The sequence below is a fragment of the Amphiprion ocellaris genome, chromosome 15 (genome assembly GCF_022539595.1).
Source record: "Amphiprion ocellaris isolate individual 3 ecotype Okinawa chromosome 15, ASM2253959v1, whole genome shotgun sequence".
In the NCBI taxonomy this organism is placed as follows: Eukaryota; Metazoa; Chordata; class Actinopteri; family Pomacentridae; genus Amphiprion; species Amphiprion ocellaris.
In genome coordinates this window covers 2,351,252-2,371,796 of record NC_072780.1, presented here as the reverse complement: position 1 = coordinate 2,371,796, position 20,545 = coordinate 2,351,252, and the positions used below count along the sequence as shown (strand labels likewise).

Sequence of the window (20,545 nt, the reverse complement as noted above, 5' to 3'; positions counted from 1 at the left end):
GTCACTCTGACTCCCCCAATTGGGGAGAGATGCAAAAATCTGAATCTGAAAAATAGAAATGTCCTTATTGTTGAAAGAAAAGCAGCTTTTTTAAAATGAAGATAGCATTAAATGAATGATAAATCCAGTGTAGACATTGTTAATGTGGTAAATGTCTACTGTAGCTGGAAACGGCTGGTTTTTAATGGAATATCTCCATAGGGGTACAGAGGAACATTTCCAGCAACCATCACTCCTGTGCTCTAATGCTACATTGTGTTAGCTAATGGTGTTGAAAGGCTCATTGATGATTAGAAAACCTTTGTGCAGTTATGTTAGCACATGGATAAAAGTAGGAGTTTTACTGGAAAACATGGATTTGTCTGGATGAACCCAAACTATTGAACGGTTGTGTATATTTTTACTCAGTAGTTATCTTGTTTTATTTACAGTATCAGGTTAAGGCAAGTAAGTAGTCCAAAGAGCAAAACACAAAACACACACACACACACACACACACACACACACACACACACACACACACACACACACACACACACACGTGCCCTATGACTGTCATTAATCAGCTAACAAACACTAGCATCAGGAGAGCTAGCAGAGAGACTAACGTTACGTTTCCTCACTTAAAAACAGAACAAACATAGGATAATGTAGTGACTTACCTGCTGTTGAGCTCCTTCATCCTCATCGGAGACTCCAACGTGTTTCTGTTTCAGGTGCTGCATCATCATCGTGGTGCTCCTGTTCCATCACGTATCACTTTTGTAAAGCTTGCATGTTACGCATGTTTTTGTTTTGTGAAGCGTGAAATGCTCCCACACTTTTGAGGACTTCGGTCAAACTGTTTTCTCCATGTCGGTCATGTTTCATTTGTTGAATTTACTCTGCCACCTCGCTTTGTTGAACTCGCTCTGCAGGTGGAGTTATTTAAAATAAACCAAACTTTATTTCCGTCAGCCAGCATTGACAAAGACCTGCAGGTGAAGTAGATGCTCCGTGACATGGCGAGTGATGCATGAATCGCGCGACACAACGAATCAATAATGAAATTCGTTGCCAGTGCTTTTAATAATCGAATATTATTGATTTAATTGATTCGTTGTTGCAGACCTAGTCGTTTGTTTCTCATTCCACCAACAACACAGCAGATCTCCTCATGTTCAGACACTGAGTGGTGTCTTCTGGGAGATGTAGTTACACAAGCTAATTAGCCTGAAGGTCGTGTTGACGGGAGGTGAGTGGATCAGAGCAGAAACAATAACAGGAAGTCACTCTGTGGCGTTTCCTGAATGCACGACTTTAATCCGCTTGTTTTCAGTCAGTTTGGCAGTAAATTAAGTCGTTTCTTGTATCATCTTCTTATTAGACCTTTTCTCTGGAGTGTGCATTACTGGCTTGGATAAAAACCTCCTAAAAATGTATTTTATGACTATTTTTGCTGCTTCACTGCTCAGTGTTACTGACTCAAATTGTCGCCTTTTATATCCAGATGGAAATAAAACAGAAAAAGTGACTTGAACTAGCTTCATTTTGCTGAAGAAAGGTGTATAAAACCTTCAAACCAGAGCTGAGGGAGGCAACGGACTGTCACAGTGATCCCAGAACAACAGACTAAATCACTGTGATGAGGCCGTACGCAGCGATCGATGATGCCTTTCAAGTTCAGCTCTGTTTTATTGAGTTGTGAAGCTCAATAACAGCCATCCATCGGTGTGTGTTTTCATGCGTTACCTGACATTTATGTTGTCTGGTTTGGAGACAACTGCTCTATGTTTGGGTTGTGTAGCTGGTTTACTTCCAGAGATGGTGCAGACTTTAGGTGAAGTAGAAGAAAGTTGGTTAAATGTAAAAATCCAAATGGCTTGGAGGACTAATTTAAACACCACAGAAGAAGAAGAAACAAGAAGAGGGCTTCTTTAAAAGAGAAGCAGTAGTGGCTCACACTGTAAAAAAGATGTGCTGCTGATTAAAGTCACATTATGCTTTAATAACTTTAATTCACCAAATCTGCTTCCAGTTACTTCCCTTGGTGCAACATTAGCAGCAAAACATTTGTTTTTACATCTAAATGTATGGTTTATATGCAAAAATCGAAAAGTTAATGAAAAGAAATGGATGGAAACGCAGTTATTAAAAGGGCTCGACTTCTGTTCCCATGAAGTAAATGGTTGGATTTTAGGGTGCAGACTTGGTTTAAGTCAAGGGTGTCCAACATGTGGCCTGTGGGCCAAAAGCGGTCCTCCAGAGGGTCCAATCCAGCCCTCTAAGTGTAAAAATTCCAGAGAAGACATTAACTGCAGATTGGACAGCTTCATATCCTCTCTGACAATTAATACCAATCTTTAATCCTCCTGTTGTCCTCATTTACGGGCACCAAAAAATGTTGTGTCCTTATCTGAAAAAAATCCAGAAATTCAGCAAAGAAATTCCCCAAATTTCTGAAAATTTGCAAAACCTTCAGGAAGGAAATTCCAGTAATTCCTTAAAAGTTTTATTTTAAAAAAATCCCCCAAGTATAGCGTGAAAATTCTTGCAAATATTTTCAAAAAATGAGTAAAAGTCTTCCAAAAACCTAAAAATATCTAAAGTGATTCCATATATATCAGTAAAACTAATATTTTCTTTAAGAACATTCGCAAAAAAATGATTTTTTTTGCAAATGTTCTTAAGAAACATTTTTCACATTTGTTTTTGTCCCACCAAAAAATGTTCAAAAATTTCCCAAAAATGTTGAAAATGTGGACATCAGAAGTTTCACTGTGAAAAAAGACATATTTTTTCACATTTTCAAATTTTAAAACGGGTCAATTTGACCTGCAGGACGACACGAGGGTTAATAAAACGCCTCCACTCAGCGTTAACCAGCAGCTTTCATTTGACAGCGTTCAATCAGTGTTTCGGAGTCGACTCAGGAGTTTCAGTAGATGTTCTTTTGTTTTTCTGAACGGTAAAGCCAAAAATCCCTTTAAAAGTCTGAAATATCTTCATATGATCTGCATGTTTCTGTTCAGTGAATGGGGCTCGTTGTGCGCTGGCAGCAGTGGTTTTGAACTGAACTGGTTTGGTGTGACTGGTAGGGGATGGTCAGTCCCAGTCCCAGTAGCAGCAGTGGAAGCTGTCTTGCAGCGTCCTGTCAGCCTTTTGCTTTTCATCCACAGTAATCTCTGTTATCATCTCTTCTGCACAATCATTTTCGTGTATCTTCTTTGTTCGAAAAGTTATGAAAGAAAACAGAAATCTGTGCCTTGTTTGCGTCGGCCTTACTGGTGAAAATATGACATAAAACACCAGATTTCTGTTCTCTGAGCATCACTGCTCTTCCTCCTCCTCCTCCTCCTCCTCGCCTCCCACAGGTGTTTCAGATGAAGGTGGAAATGAGTGTTGTTGTTGTGTTGGTCTGCTGTGTTTGGGTTTGTGATACGCTTCACAGGTCAGTGTTTCTGGGGTTTGTTGGGCACCAGCTAGAAAGTGAAATTACAAGAAGAGAAATGACTTTAATACTTATATTCAGCTCAAGTAGGTTTAGGTGCAACATCAGACTGACTGGACGACATTCTGAGGTTTTTCTTCAGCTAATCAGTAAATGAAGCATTGAGGACCATCAGGAGGAGGTCGGGGTGGATGGAGGGCAGACAAAACTCTTTCACAACAGAGACCAGACTTCAAATCCAGACTCCTGTATGTGGTTTATTCACCAAAAAAGACAGTTACTTTAGCTAAACATAATATAATTTACAAAAATGGACAAAATCTGGTATCAACATGTGCAACATATGTCCAGGTTCGCAAAGGTGTTACCAACAAGTGAAAAAAACTCGACATCTGCAGATATTTATTACCTTTTTTTTTTTTTTTTTTTTTAAAGAACTTGTGAAGAAAACGCTGCATATTTTTGGTACGTATTTTAAATAAGACATGTAGAATCGAGTGATTTTGGTAAAATTTCCAGCTTAGATATAGTTAAGATAGTTACATGTACTAGGTTTGGTACGTTAAACAAAAATGTAGTCCAGAATAAAAGGACTCAGTTTCTCTTAAAACAACTATAAAGTGCATTTTAGGACATTGACTTCAGCGTAGTAAGAGAGTTGTTTACTGATTGTAATAATTTGGTACCTTTTACTGTTATTTACTAGACAGCAGCAAGCGGACAGAGCTGGTTTTCTGTAAATGTAGGACTGTACCTTTAAGAGAAGGAGCAACAGGAATAAGGCCTGAAGAGAGCAGCAGAGGGGACGTTTCCTGTCTCCAGAGTCAGAATATTAAAGTGAACAGGAGAGGACGATGAGGATGAAGGAGACTGAGGGGACATGAGGTAACTTCTGCCTCTTTCCTCTCTTTGCTCTTCTGTTTTTAAAGGTTTTTTTGTTGTTTTTTTTCCTTGTGTGGGTGAGTTGTCACCTCTCATCACAGTCTGGTGGGTGGAGGGTGGAGGCGTCCTTGGACGTCTTCAGGGTGGGGGGACAACTGACGGATGGAGGGATGACAGGAGCGCTGGTGGACTCAGGACTTGGTGCTGCTGTTGACACCGTTTGGGTCGTTTATTTTTAGTGGTTCTTTACGTTTCTGAGAATTCTGAGGCCCCAGGTGTCGCCATCTTTGTTGCGTACGGTTACCATGGTTACTGGTGTTGCCTGTAGCGAGGTTAATCGTGTCCGTGTGACCACATAAACCCCATTAACATCCCTAAACTGTGATCCAAAGGTTCAAGAAACTTCCCCAGTTTAATGAAGAACGAGCTTTTCCCCTCTCTTAGTTTCTGACTAATAAATTGCGCCATATTGGTGATTTATAAAACAACAACAACAACAGAAAACTTGTCTTTCAAAGCTGCTGGCAGGTTCTGGGATTTAGTGGGTTAATAATCAGAGGGAAAACAATAATCGTGTTTAAAATCAGCAGCTGGAAGCGTCTAGAGATGTCTGCAGCTTTACTTCCTGGTCATTGTCCTTCTGTCTGTGGATTTCTACACCGGGTGTGAAAATAGTCCTTCTCCTCTCCAGTGTTCTGAACCAGTCCCTGGGCCATCATTTAAACATGTAGTCCTTCCACTAATGCTGTAGTTTTTGCTATTTTCCTCCAGATCCAAAAATCCTAAACACAGGGGGGATCTGAAGTGACAGTAGAGCCCAGGATCTACTACACATCCTCATATTAAAGCCCACTGAGATGAGACATGCACATTTTCATGAGCTAAACTCATTTCACAGCTTGAACGCCCACTAGCTCAGCTGTGGGGTTTACTCTGATCATCACTGTTTATGCTGCTGCTGCTTTACTGATAAACCAAAGTTACTCCAGGGTCCACTCCTGTGAAGGAATTCAACACATTTTCTGTTGTTTTTGACATTTTGCCACCTTGTTGCTGAGGTTTAGATTCATCTCCACCCTCACCCAACTGGTCGTGGCAGATACCTGCCTTCCCTGAGCCTGGCTCTGTCAGTTTTTTTTTTGTTGTTGTTGTTCCTTCCCACCGTTGCTCATAGGGAATCCAAAAGCATCTTTGGATTGTTGGGTTTTCTGTTCTCTGTTTAGAATTGGTAAGGTGCCTGACTCTGCTAGGTGTTGTGAGATGGCACATGTTGTGAATGTACGATGTATAAATAGAACTGAATTGAACTGAAAACTAGGTCCTCTATTTACGACGTCCTTGACCTACAGCGTTTCATCGTTACATCAGAACTGGTTATATAGAACTAGTTGACTAACGGAGCAGATGAATCCGTCGTCATGGTGCTATCAGACAGCTTTGTTTCCATTCTCTGGTTGTACTCCACCTTGGATTGTGCTACATTCACTAACTTTTTGTCCTTCATTATGACTCCCAGCATAAGTCAGACTCTTCTGATGCTTGGAAGAAAAGGAAAGCCGTCTCCATGGAAGTGAAATTAGATAGAATAAAATGCTGGGAACAGGGCCAAAATTCTTTTTCCTTGCTCTCTTTCTGTGTGTTTTGTTTTCCTCTCCTACTTTTTCTTTCCTCTTGTCTTTATTTTGTTTTAGAGCCTTCCTTCATCACCCCTTTACGATTATTTTTTCCTCTTCTGTTGTTGTAGTTTTCTCTTCTGTCCGCCTCCTCGTTCTCTTCTCTCCTGACTCATTGTTCCAAATCACATTCTGAATGACGGCCACCTTCAAGTTTTTACCCAATCTTTTATCTTTTACCAAAAACAGCTCCCACTTATTTTTCCTGTCCATCCTCTTCCAAACTTCATTTTCTGTCATTTTCCTTCTCATCTCATCCCTCTACAGTTTCATCCTGGACATAAAACAGGGCATAGTTGGCTTCATGAGTCAGGGTTCCCAGTGAGGTGGAAATGCAGAAACCAACACTTAGAGCAGCCTGCAGAGTCAATCTGGAAATCAAATCAAGTCAGCGCTGGCTGTTTTATTTCCACTGGAGTGAAGGAGAGTGAAGCTTCTTAACTGGCTGTCAGACTGAACTGTCTATTAAATAAACCATCTGAAGCCCACGACACACCACCATGTCATCTTTTAAAACATGTCAAAACCAAACCATTTATCAGAGACAGAAACCATAAAAACAGAAACAGTGGTTGGGTTTTCAACTCTCTGATGGTCCTTGAACTTCTTCTCTGTTTTTATCCTTTTATTCTACAAAAAAATCTGCAAAAATATCTTGTTTGCTGCTGACAGATTTAGTGAAATAAACTAAAAGTGACTCAGCTGCAAACAAAAAGTCAGAGGAGTGAAGTTAAATATCTGTAGGATGTGGAGGGATGAGTTATTTTTCTAGTACTGGGTTCAAAAAAGTCATTGATCTTGATTTCAGTTTGATTTCTATAAATTTTTGTCAGACAAATAATCAAAGAAGCTCATTATTCTTCATTTGTTATGTTTTATAACTTTATCTTATAGTGTAGAAGCAGTTTCAGAGTTGTTTTGAATCAGATCCAGTTTATTTATGCAGCATGATTTAAAATAATGTTTAATAAAGTGCTGTACATGTTGGAAGATGGAAAGCAACAAAAATATGTGCAGAAAAAAGATACAAACCTGTGAAGCTAGACCTGCAGTCATACAAAAAAAGATTTAATTTCTCTAAAATATGATCTGATGACTTTGTCTGAAACTTTCTAGAAAGCAGCAGCTCTTCTACTTGAAGGCATTTTATTTCTGCTCCATGTGTCTCTGGTCAGAGGTGATAACTGGACTAGAAGCTGCTGTAGCTTCAGCTTCTTGGCCCGCTCAGTCAAAGACATCCTAAATGCTCAAAATCTGTACATTCAGCTGAGGCTCGGTCCAAAGCAGACGTGTGGTAAGCCCGCTGGAAGCCGATGTGCCTGAATTAATTTTCAAAAATACGAGAGCCGATCCAAAAGAGTCTCAAGGACAATGAGATCCAATCTGTGCGAAGCGGAGGATGAGCAGAGCCGATCCAAAACGGGTTTGACCTGAACAGAGGCGTCAGCAGCAGCAGCATTCTGAAATAAAAGCATCCATGCAGGTCATTCTTTCATTCAGAGGAGCGTCTGTGGAGGTGAAAGACTCAAAGGAGGGAGGAAGGTGGAACATGAGTTGATGATCTCCGTGGCTTCAGGTGGGATTTGCCTGAGGATGTAACCTCTGCTGTCCAGAAAGCCTCACATCAAAGCTCCTTCCTTCGGTCTCTGCTTCTTGTTTTCGGGTCTCCTGCTGCGGTGATTCCTCTTTTCACCTGAATGGACTAAAAAAAAAAAAAAAAAAACCTGAACCTGTTCTGCTGGTTGCCACGGCAACGAGAGGCAGGAAGTGTTACGGAGTACTAAAGGCGAAACACAATCAAATAAAAAAAAGAACAGCCTGATTGAAACGTTAAATGAGGCTGCGTCTCTGCAAACAGAACGCTAATGGAAGAATGATGGATTTCTATTAAGGCTGAGTGACTGATTATTTTCAACGGTCTTCTCATAAGTGAGTTAAAAATCAGCGGTTAACTATGCAGAGAAGCATTTCTAGAAAATAACATCGCTGGATTGTGAGCAAAGAGCTCACTGCAGCGGAGAATGCTAATGTGATCCATCTGTTTATTCATGTTTTCTTTGGTTTATTTACATGTCAGACCTTATCTTACATCATGAAATATGGGGCCTGTTTCTAGTAATCTGCTCCACAAACCTGACAACACCTTCAGCTGGGGGTCCAACAAAGATCTGAAGCAACAAATAAAACCTGTTCAACTGTTTAATCCTTGTTAGAGATATTTGCTTTTCTTGAATGACCATAGCTTGACACCCAACAATGTAGAATAAGGCTGGTTTCCATTTGAGAACGCTTGAATTTCTCTGTGTAGATATTTCATGTTGCATGAGTGGAATTATGTGGTGGACAAACAGTGATCAAAAAGTTCTGAGACTGTTTCTATCAAAGCTGTTCCCGTTCTAAAGAAGGACCTGAGCCAGAAGGCAAACCTCTTGATGTACCAGTGGTCCTAACCCTCACCTGTGGTCATGATCTCTGGACATGCAGCACGTTTCCTCTGTAGGGGGACTAGATTAAGCCTTGGACATACGATGAGGAGGTCGAACATCTGGAGGAAGTTCAGAGTAGAGCTGCTACTTTGAAAGAATCAGTTGAGGCGGTTCAGGGTTAGGATCCCTCCTGGTCGTCTTCCTGTGGAGATTTTCTTGACTTGTGCATCTGGGAGGAAACCCTGAGGTAGATCCAGAGGGTCTACATATCTCATCTGGCCTGGGAACGCCTTAAGATCCTTAAGCTCGGATACGTTCACGCTCAATCCCTCAGTAGCACCACGCATATGGGTTCCGTTTTTCAACAGTTTTCTGTTAGCAGGTGAACATAAAAGTAGTTTTGCTTTTGGATTCTGACTAAAATCCACCAGATCAAGACCCTCCTTTTCAAAAGCACAAATCAGAGTTTATCTGAGCTGAACCAGACCAGTTACAAAAGAAAACACAAAGTTTAACCAAATACCACATAATAAAATGACTGAACTAAGACCCGCTCTGTCATCAGACGTAATATTCATGAAGACGTGCCGATATTCAAAAGGTTTTATACATGAAAGAAACATCACGTCTTCAGTCAGGAACCAGCTTTAAGAAAGGAAGAAAAGAGCAACCAAACCAAAGATGTGTGTGTCGTGAAATCTGGTGGCAGATCTGCTCTAATTGTTCAGATTTGGAGGCATATGGTGTTTTTCCTCCATCTGTAACCGAGAATTAGATTTGGCTGCATAATTATATGTAATTTAGTTTAACATTAGCGCGCCGTCATTCTGCTCCGTGTGTGTTTGTTTGTTTGTGTGCATACATCCGTATGTGTTTGTTTGTGTGTGTGCATACATCCGTATGTGTTTGTTTGTGTGTGTGCATACATCTGTGTGTGTTTGTTCGTGTGTGAGTCGAGGCTAATAGCTTCAATAACGCTCCTCCATGAATCATGTCTGCGTCAGCGCTCGTTTTCTAAGAGGCAGAGCTGCGTTTTTCAAGTGATGGATGTCTCATTTGGAACAACAACTTCCACAACACACACACACACACACACACACACACACACACACACACACACACACACACACACACTCCTAAATCCTGAGCTTCTTCCTTAATGCGAGGCGCTGCTGTTAAAACCTCTCATGCTGGAGTCACAGTACGCTAATTAAAACCTTGTAGCGCTGCAGTGTTTTTTTTTATTTTAGCCCGTTAGCTGGAGTCTCTCTGCAGTTTTTCACTTTGTTCAGTGGACATTTTTAAGCACTCTTTCTGCAAACCAGTCCTTTTGCAGATCATGAATTTAATTGGCAATTTAAGAAGCAAGAGAAAGTTAACGTCGTCTCAGATATTCAGCCTGTAAACTACTGTTTCTGCTCCCCAACTGCATCCAGACTGCAGTCTCATTAGCTTCCTGCTATACTACTAACATCTGGTTTTCAGATCACTGAAAACTGTACACATCATAGTAAATCAGGTTGTTTCTGATTTGATTTGGCCCAGTTCCATACGTGTGGGCTCAGATCAAATCGAGGTCTAATCATGTGCAACCTCAGCTGGATTTCACGTGACTTTCACAATTTTGTGCATTAATATCCTGATTATTTATTCTTTTGTGTGTTAATATCCTCTGTGTAAAAACATATTGATCCTTTTGTGCATTAATATCCAGGTGATTGACACTTTATCCGTTCATATCTAGGTTATTCACATTTTGTCCATTAATACCGAGGTTATTTTAAGTTCATATACAGGGTGTTGATACTTTGGTGCATTAATGTCTGCTTTTAGTGACACTTTAGTGATTGAATTTCTGGGCTGTTTGGTGCATTATTTTCCAGATTATTGACACTTTGGTGCTTTAATATCCAGGTAATTGACATTTTTGTGTGCTAATATCCACAATATTGACACTTGTGGTTGTTAATATCCAGATTATTGACATGTTGGTGTCTTAAATACACATCCGGGTTATTTACATGTCTGTGGGTTAATATCGAGATTATTGACACTTTTGTGTGTTGATTTCCAGGTTACTGATAATCTTCTGCAGTAAAATAGAGATTATTGACTCTTTAGTGTATTATTCCAGTGTTCTGGGTTATTAGTACTTTAGTATCCAGGTTATAGACAGTTTGGTGCATTAATGTCCAGATTATTGATATTTGTCTTGGCTAATATCCAGGTTAGAGACACTTTTTGTGTTGATAGCAAGGTTTTTGACACTTTTGCACATTATTATCATCAAGGCTGTTACATGTACTGTTATCTTCTAGTTGGTGTCTATTCTATTCTGTTCTATTCTATTCTGTTCTATTCTGTTGAGCTGAGCGGTTTCTGCCTCTGGGCGAAGCAAAGAGCAGTCACCATCTGGGCGGCTGTTCGGCCTGCTGCTGTCACTGAAAGCCCTGAGGAAACCTTTCACACCTCGTCCTCGTCTCTGTTACCCCGGGTCAGCTGGGCAGAGAGGACGGAGACGGGAGGACGGACGGAGGGAGGAAAGGAGGGGAAAACAGGAGAGCTGCAGTACAGTGAGCCAGACAGGATGTTTTAGACAGAAAAAAATGTTTGAAATGACAGAAATGCAACATAAAAAGAAAAGTCAGAGCAGTGGAGAGAACATTAGAAAACCAGAAAGAGAGAGAGGGAAGCTTCTCACGTCGTCCTTCCTGCAGAAGACAAAACCCTCCGTCTTTGATAGCATCTCCACCAAACAGGCCGACTTCAAAGCCTCCCGTCCAGCTGAAAGGTTCGCCCTCATCTTCAGACGCCTGTTCATCTGAAACGCTGTAGCTGCAGAGAAAAAAGGAAGCAAACACACATGAAACCGGCTTTTCTGCTGCTTGTCTGACATAACTGTTGGTCAAACACTTTGCTCGCCCTGTAAAAGCGTCAAGAAGTTCAGATTCACTGAAGCCCGTCTGCTGGTTGGTCCACGGCTGCTCTGCCAATAGTTGGTACTGATTGTGGAGTTCCTCGTGGTGGAGTCAGGGTTCTGTTTACACCAGGACAAGAAGTAGAACTAGCGTTGGATTTAGCTCCATCTGAAAAATAAAAAGACTCGGCGCAGCTGTGTCTGGAGTAGATGATGCAGGTTTTTATATTCAGATCGTCTCAAATATCTCTGATCTGTTTGACACTTTGTTGAATCACAAACTACAGATATTTAAAGTGGTCTGTGTGGAATTTTAGATTTATCTATCAAATACTTTCTGTGACAGTTCACTTTTTCAAAAGTGGTGTCCGAAGAGGAAAAGTATGGCCATAATTTAAAACTCTAGAACCCTTTTTTGTGCTTACTATTGTAGTTTTCACTGCTGCTTAATCTGCTGTTGGAAGTTCAAAGATAAACAAACTGCAGATTCTGAATAAATAGTGATGATTTCAGGCTTTTATCTAAAATAAGATATTGTCCTTCAATGTGATCCTCAAATTTCAATTTTGTGGAAAAAAAGTGCGCAATAAGGAGAAATAACCACAAGGGGAACAACTAAAAAGATTCAATCCAACATTTAAAAAGTAGCTTTGTGCAAAAAATTCAATATAAAATGCATCTTAAAAAAGCATTTCCTTTTTCATTGACAAGTTTCAAGTGTTGCACAAATATTGACCAAACTGTTTAAAATAAATCCTGTTTAAGGAGGTTATCATCACATTGGGATTTCATCCCCACCCCAGATTCTTCCTCGTTTGACCCACAGAAAACCTACCCAGGAATTAGTCTGATCCTTAGACCCTGTGAGTGTTTACAGCCCCATCTTCATTCCAGATCTGGACCAGATATAGTACCTAACCTTTGTTCTAAACCTACCGACTACTGAAAAAGTTAGTCTGGAGTATCGGTATCAGTATCAACGATTCTGGTCCTGTATTTACTTGGTATCAGATCGTTACCAAATCTTGCAGTATCACATACCACTAATATATGCGACTGCAGTCAGAACACAGGCCAGATAGTTTAGAATTCATAATGAACCTGGGAGAAGCATGGTAAACAGTGCCAACCATGAGAAGGAAAATCACTGATGCAGTAAGTTTCCACCAAATGTAAGACATGAGAACACAGTTAAAACAGCCGGAAAAGCAGAATACAAACCACTTATCATCCCAGAGCTGTGTGAAAAATTCAAGGCCTTAGCAGAAACAGAGCTGTCACTAGTGGAATATCCTACTAGTGTTCCAGCCGGACATGGGAGCGCTACAGTCGTCTCACCATCACTGTAATAATGAGGACTAACAGCTGAAAGGCCTCGGCTGGTGAGAACATGGCAGCAGGGATGAGAGGCGTCCGTCTGTACAGCAGCAGAAAACGGTGAATCCTGAACTAGTGGAGCAGCTCAATGCTACACGGAGCTTCCCATCGGAGAGAACCGGCCGGAGCCGTGTGGAAACGAGGCGTGACTCTGGACTGTTCTGTTAACGGGGTTTTCTGCAGCAGAGCTGAGCTGATTTTACAGACTCGGTTCAGAAGTGGAGCACAGACGAGCTGCCGGTCAAACACCTCCACGGGCACTTCTGATGGTCTTCATATTAGGGTTTTTTCTGGTTTTTTCTACTCACTGTGGGCTGATTTTACACTGCAGTATAAAACCCTGCACCTCTATGGAAAGAGCAGAACGATGACTAGAAGTAGAGAGAGCTCAGAAATGTCCTCTGTGCAGCAGAAGACAGATATAATGCAAAAAGTAAAAAATCGAAAGTTGAATTTCTTTTTTCAGCAAAAAATGAACTATATTTTTAAAAAGCAACTACAGGCATTATCCAAAAAGGGAAAAAGTGGTGACTGTACATATTCTAGATATTTTACTGCTTAGATTTTTATTGTTTCCTCTTTTCTGTGGATACACTGCCTACAGTTCAGCTGAGTCACTTTTCGCTTCATCGTTGTGCCAAGAGTGCAGATTTTTTTGTTTTTTGCAGAATCTATTTAGTGGTCTTGTTTTCTTTTTTGGCAGATTTTTAAAAGAGGCATCTGGAATGAAATAACTGATGAAAAATCAGGATTTTAATCTCAGATTTGGTTTAGTTTTCTGATGGATTAGTTCACAAACTGAGCTTTTTGTGTTTTTACAGTTTCAGTCTCTGATAAATGGTGTAATATTCAGGGTTTCCTCTACATTCACTCTGCAGTGGCGGCCCGCCGGGGGGGGGGGGATAAACCTGAGTGTTGGACCAGCAGAAGTTCTGCCAGATGTTGTCTGTAGAACGTTCTGGATGGAAGCAGGAGGCCGACCAAGCAGCTAGCAGCCAGAAACCCCTTCTTCCTCTCTTTATCTTCCTCTCTGAGCGTCTCTCCACTGCTTCCTCCTCCTCTCTCCTTCATCCTCTCTGATCCCTCCATCTGTCCTTTGGCTGCCAGCGGTCAGACCAGCTGAGCCTCGTCTATCCGCTGATCCTCCCGTCTCTCCGGGCAGCGACACAAACACAGACCCCCGGGCAGGAAGTCCTATCCCAGCATCTCCTCCAGCCTCGCTCCTCTTCTTGCTGCTCACATCTCCACAAAGCCGGAGTCAAACATCTACATCTGCTGGTTCTGTCTCTGCAGGCTGCAGAAGGTTTACAGGTGAAGACAGGAGCTGTGCTGGGATTTGTAAAGAGCTGACATAATGTGACACTTCATGGATGTCCTGGAGGGTCTGTTAGTGGAGAGGAAATCAAGAATCACGTTTTAAGGCTGCCGGGAGCTAAGAAACCACTTTAATCATGTTCAACAACTGCAAAACTCTTAGCAGAATTATAGCAAATATCTATAAAATAATTAACAGAAAAACTGTCATTTTATGGGCACTTGTTGGAAAAGGAAGATAAATGTGTATTTGGAGTCATTATGTTTAGTCAACATGTAAATTTATCTACGTTCAGTCTTTAATATATATAAAAACAGCAAATATCTGTAAAATATATTTTTTTTCTAATTTAAACACAATAAAAATAGAGTAATTTAAAGGTCTGATGTAAAAGAATACATTACATTTCATAAAAATGCAGATGATTGATGAGGATGTTCTTTTGTGCAGGTAAATAGTAAAGTTATTTTATGGGAATTTATTAGATATTATCTGTAATTTAATACAATACAAGATGAAAAAAATATATATCTATTATTTATTTTTATACTGATTGAATATGGCAAAACAGTACAATGTCGTAGTAAAACATTGTAAGAAAAACAAAAACAGAATGCCATTTATAAAAATGCAGATGTTTGATGAGGACAGTACACATATACAGTTTTGTCCTTTTTTAAAAAAGTACATTTACTATGTAAATGAAAATATTTTTTCTGTGATTTTGAGAGTTATCTCTCTCTATATACGTATGATATATATATTTATATATGTATTCTATATATATGTATATATATATATACACACACACACATATATATACATATATACATATATGTGTGTGTGTATATATATATATATATATATATATATATATATATATATAAACTTAAAATAGTTAAAACTATTTTAAAAACTTCCATTTTTAAGATGCAGTAAAAAAAAAAAAAACACTAAAAGTCGTCTATGACCCAAATGCAGCAGTGAGTCTATAAACTCCATGAAGTATGAACTAAAGTGTTCTTTCTCTGCAGTATTCTTAGTGTGGAGGTTTCAATTCAGCATGTAGGGAAGCATCCCGGTCAGTCGGTCTGTTCCAGGCTAAATATCGGACCTCGGTTTGAGTTTGTTGGTTTGTAGTTGTGACTGGTGGATCTCTGAGCTGCAGCTTCACCGTTCTGGAAGTTTGTCATAAGACATATCTGTTTGTTTGTTGGAAAGGTGGAATTACTTCTGAAATTTAAGCCAAAAAGTACATCGTTTTTCATTTTTTCCATAAGCTGTTCTGTGCAAATGACACGTTTGGCCATCTTTTGACGCAGAACCATCCTGATTTTAATCTTGGATCTGGTTCATTTTTCCAAACCAATGCTATGTGACAGATGAGTAGTTCATGGACCATTGGAAAGTTGAAAGTCTCTTAGTTTTTACATTTTTCTGCTGTGAAAACTGGTGTAATTTTGCCGATATTCAAACAGAGAACGTCCCGTTTAAACCCGTCGGCGGATGCTGAGGTTCAGCAGGTTAATGCTGTGAATCTGTTGAGTAACTTCCTAATAACGGTGTCCTGTTCTGTGAATGCATACAGTCTGTAAGATGGATTCCACCACCTGAAAGGTTTCATTGACCTCGGCTTTATTGTTCAAAGCTTTTCTCTCAGTCACTTTCTACTCTGCCTGTGCTTTTTGCAGACTTCTATAAAACGTTGGGCTGTGAAAACATCCTCTTGTTCTTCTGGTGAGTCGACAAACAGACAGGAAACCTTTAAAGAAGAACGCATAAATTACCTCCATCTTCCTCTCTTTCTGTCGGCTCGACACACCTGAGAGTTACATAGCGACTGATGTGTTGTAGGAAGGTGGAGGTAATGAAAGACAGATTCATCAGAATAAAGGGATTGAAGACAGAGAGAGACCTGTAGAGAGATTAGTCGAGGAGATTGAGTGGAAGAAAGCCAGAGAAAGATAAGATGCAGCGGTGAGTCAGACAGAAAAACAGATTTCTGTTTGTTCACACCAAGTTTTAATGAAGTGAAGCAGAATGTGTTTCTTTGACCCGCTGACGGACGAAAGGAGACAAAAGAAAATGCTGAGAAACTTTAATTTGAGCTTCCGCTACTCATGGTCTTTATTCTAGAGACACTAGTTTTAGCCTCATATTGGTAAACCTCTGAGAATAGAACCAGGAAGGACGAGCAGCAGGATCTTTTTCAGTGTTTATAGCTGGATCTGCTTCAGGAAGCCTCGTTGACTGCCGCTATCTGGCAATGATACAGAAATCTTTAACCAATCTGTGGATCCAGACTATAAGTCGCATCACTGCCAAAATCTAATCACTTGGTCCTTGTGTCATTTCTGACCTTCCCTGGAAATTTCATCCAAATCCGTTAGTCTGTTTTTAAGTAAAGTTGCAGACATTAGTCTAAAACGTCTTTCTGTGACAGATGTACTTAAAATATGAATTTTAGAGGTAAAAAAACTAAAGGTTGTGTCGAGAAACAACAAGATTGTTCAACTGGCCTTGTCTTGAAGGTCTTGAAGGTTGAAGGTTCTTGAAGGTCTTGTAGGATCTTGAAGACGTTCCATCTCTCATCCAAGATGAGAGGTGGAACATCTTAAAGAACCTACAAGGGAAGTCCAGAGAGGTCCACTGGACTTCTCTGGACTTCCCTTGTAGGTTCTTGAAGACGTTCTTGTGGTTTATGTGTCATTTCTGACCTTCCCTAAGAATTTCATCCAAATCCGTTTTTGAATAATGTTACAGGCGGACAGACAGACAGACGTTGATCATCACATAGCTCCACCACGTTCCTTGACGGAGTAATGAAAAATGTAAGCAGTATATGATCTATAGTCTGTCATGTTTTCTTTCTTCCAGTCTTGGTAAAACCTTACAGTGTTCATGTCAGTTCCAAGGTCTTTTCAATTTAGCAGAAATACAGTGAAATGTTTTCTTTCTCCTTCTTTTTCTTCTGATTCATGGTGTTATACCTGCATTGTTCTGCACAGAAGACATTTCTTAGTTTTCTCTCCTTGTAGTCGTGGTTGTGCTGTTTCCATAGAGGTGCTGGACTTCATATTAAAAAAAGAAAAATGAGCCTACAGTGATTATAGATGTGACAGAAACTGCTTGGGTTCAGTGAAGGAGCTTTTTAAACAAGCCTCCAGTCATTTTAGAATCCTCCATCCAGAAAAACTTGGGCAGCAGAAGAGGCCTGAAGTCACAGATCATAAACAGCTCGATTAAGGAGGTGGAGGATGAGAGCAGTGATGTCCCCGAGACCAGAACAATAAGAGGAGAGTGGAAATTAGATCTGCAGCAGGACGTGGAAGGCAGGTTTCTATCAGTGGAAAGCATTTGTATTAGGAGATAAAGAGGAAGAAGAAAAAAGAAAGAGGGAGAATGGCGTTGCCTCCTTTTCAGGCGGTGAGATTTCCCTCGGCATGAAGCAGAAGATAAGTGGCGTTAAAGCGAGATTACAGCGGCGCAGGAAGCAGATTACAGGTGCAGCGGCAGCATGGCAGACATAAAGCTGGATTACAGGAAGGTCTGAAACCCTGACAAGGAGACACATCCTCCTCCCAGCATCTGTCCTGTTCATCCTTCCTCCTGTTATCTCCTGCCTGCCTCCATCTTCTAACTCAGAGCAGTCAAACTCATCTTAGTCCGGGTTCCAAATCCAGTCCAGTCTGATCTCCAGTAAAACCAGTAAAACCACAGCATGATAACCTAGAAATAACCACAACTCCTCATGGTTCTTTTGTTTTACTGCAAAAATGTTCACATTTCAGGAATTATCTTTTTACAAAACATAATGAACAACCAGGATTTTTTAAAGAAAAATAAGTTCAGTTTCATCAACATTCAGCCTCAGTTTATCATTTCCACATTACAACTTCCAGATCACAGAGTGTCGACAAAGGAACACAACATTTAGTCATCTGGAACTGAACCAGAGAGGATTTACTGGAGGATCAAAACCACAAAAAATCTGACAAAAAAACAAAACAAAAAACAACATAAATAAGACAAAATATTACAAAAATGAGACACAAAATAACAAAATGACAAAAAATAGACAAACTACGCAAATGAGACAAAATGGAAACATAAAACGACAAAAACGTGAGACAAGCAACAAATGTCAGATTAAAAAAAGACAATAATCAACAAAAATAAGACATAATATTAAAAGACACAAAACGACAAAAAAATGAGACAAACGACACGAAACAAAACAAAAAATAGGCAAAAAGTTTGACAAAAAAGTTAACAAACGAGACAAAATGACAAAAGCAAGAAAACAAAATGTCAAAAAAGTAGAGAGCACAAGTGAGACAAAAACGCAAACAAACAATATCCAAAACAACGAATAAAGCAAAACACAAAGACAAAAATGAGACAAAAACACAAGCGAGACAAAAAGGAAACACAAAAAGACAAAAACATGAGACACGACAAAAAAAGACAAAAACTAAAACAGACAAAATATTACAAAAATGAGACAAAACAAAAGAACAATGAACAATCTAGTATTTTACTTTATGATCCAAATAACTTGTCATGGTCTAGAAATGATTTTAAATTTATAGATTTACTAATTTACAATCTGCAGTTAATGTCTTCTCTAGAATTTTTCCACTTTGAGGACCGGATTGGACCCTCTGGAGGACCACTTTTGGCCTGCAGGCCTCATGTTGGACACCCCTGGTCTAACTCTTGTTCTGCCTCTCCATCACTCAGTCTTCCTCTCAGCTTCCATCTTTTCCATCTTTAGAAAGTCTTCTCAGGAACCTTTTTTTGTTGCGTTTAAATTCTCAGCTGGTATTTTTTATTTTCTTTTTGATCTTCTCCACGCTGGAGATGGACACGTTCGTTTTTAAAGCCTCACTTTTCATGCAGCTTTTATTGAAGCTGATGAATGGAGGCTGGCCTTAGAGGAAACCTGCATGTCCTAACCTCTTTCTGGGTTTGTGTAGCTGAGCGAGTTCTCTAAAAGGAGTCTGAGTGCCAGTTTATAGGCGCTTCTTTCTGAAAAAGGTCTAAAAACATGAACTAGAGATTATTCTGGAAGGATCTGAGGCTGCTGAACTGGTCACCAGGGCTCCAGACCAACTGGTTTAAGTGGTTGCACTGGTGTGGCTGACTTTTCCATCGAGGTGAACCCCAAATGTTCACTGCACCTTCATTTCTGGAACAAAGACTGATGTGGGACATAAAGGTAATAGAGACAGCTGTTCTTGGGCTGCGTTATGAGCAGAGTTAGAACTAGTTTAGTGGAGACATGGAGCTTTTTTTGGTTGTACTCTTTGCAGTAAGTGCATTATGTTGGTTGTTTAATCATATCTCAGTGTTTCCTACCAGCAGAGGATTTACTTGGGGTGGTGCATGCAGTGACTGATGTAGCTACAGTTTACCAGTGTTCCCTAAACGCCTCACAATGCAACTACCGACTGTATGCAGGATAATGAAGGCACTTCCTCTCACGGCTGATCCAACAGTCAAAGAGTTGGAGCATGAGTAGAGCTGAGGTGGGCTATGGACTGTGCTCTGATGTCACAGCAACCACTCCGTTAATTCTGCATAACTTTAGTCCTTAATATGATAAAAACAGGTGAATTCTATAAAGAAATCCCCCTGAAGAGGTGAGCTAACTACAGAGACCAGGGCAGTTTTCATACCAGGCTGTAAACACGTTTATTTCCTCTGTGAAGGTGGACATTTTAACATGAAGGTCTATAGAGACTGAATCGTTGTTAGATTCAGCCCCAAAGTGGTCATTGGAGTAACTGCAGTTTGTAGCATTTACACCTGAGAAAAGACCACCAAGTTTAACATGTTTTAAAAGCACTAGAGTTGAGCAAACTGCTGTACATGTTATAAGACATTCAGCAACACAAATCTGAATAAACAGCAGGATAAAAACAAGAGCAGCAGCTGCAGACCTGTCAGACTGCTGAACATCACGTCTCTGAGGATCACAGAGGCTCCAGGGAGCTCTGAAATGCAGCTTCCTGATAATTATCACCAGCTGAGAGCGAGTAGTGAAAGACTGAACCTGTTGAACCTCCAGATTCTCAGCTGGACAGCAGCACCGGGCAGCAGTACTGTTTGATTACCTTAACCCTCATGTCGTCCTGCAGGTCAAACTGACCCGTTTTAAAGTTTGAAAATGTGCGAAAAAAATATATATTTTCACAGTGAAACTTCTGATGTCCACATTTTCAACATTTTTGGGAAATCTTTGAACATTTTTTGGTGGAAAAAAAGAAACGTTAAAAATGTTTCTGAAGAACATTCACATAAAAATCAACCAAAATCCAGCGAATTTCACTGGATTTTGGTTGATTTTTGAATGAGGTCTGGTACTGGTCTGGTAGAGGTCTTATAGTGGTCTGGTGGAGGTCTTATAGTGGTCTGGTGGAGGTCTTATAGTGGTCTGGTGGAGGTCTTATAGTGGTCTGGTAGAAGTCTTATAGTGGTCTGGTGGAGGTCTTATAGTGGTCTGGTAGAAGTCTTATAGTG

General features: G+C 40.1%; 1 protein-coding gene across 2 annotated transcripts in view; it reads left to right on the top strand.

The window, feature by feature from the left end:
- LOC111567355 (glutamate receptor ionotropic, kainate 5-like) overlaps positions 1-20,545 on the top strand; it is a 320,960-nt gene that overhangs the window by 112,367 nt on the left and 188,048 nt on the right. The window lies entirely within an intron of this gene.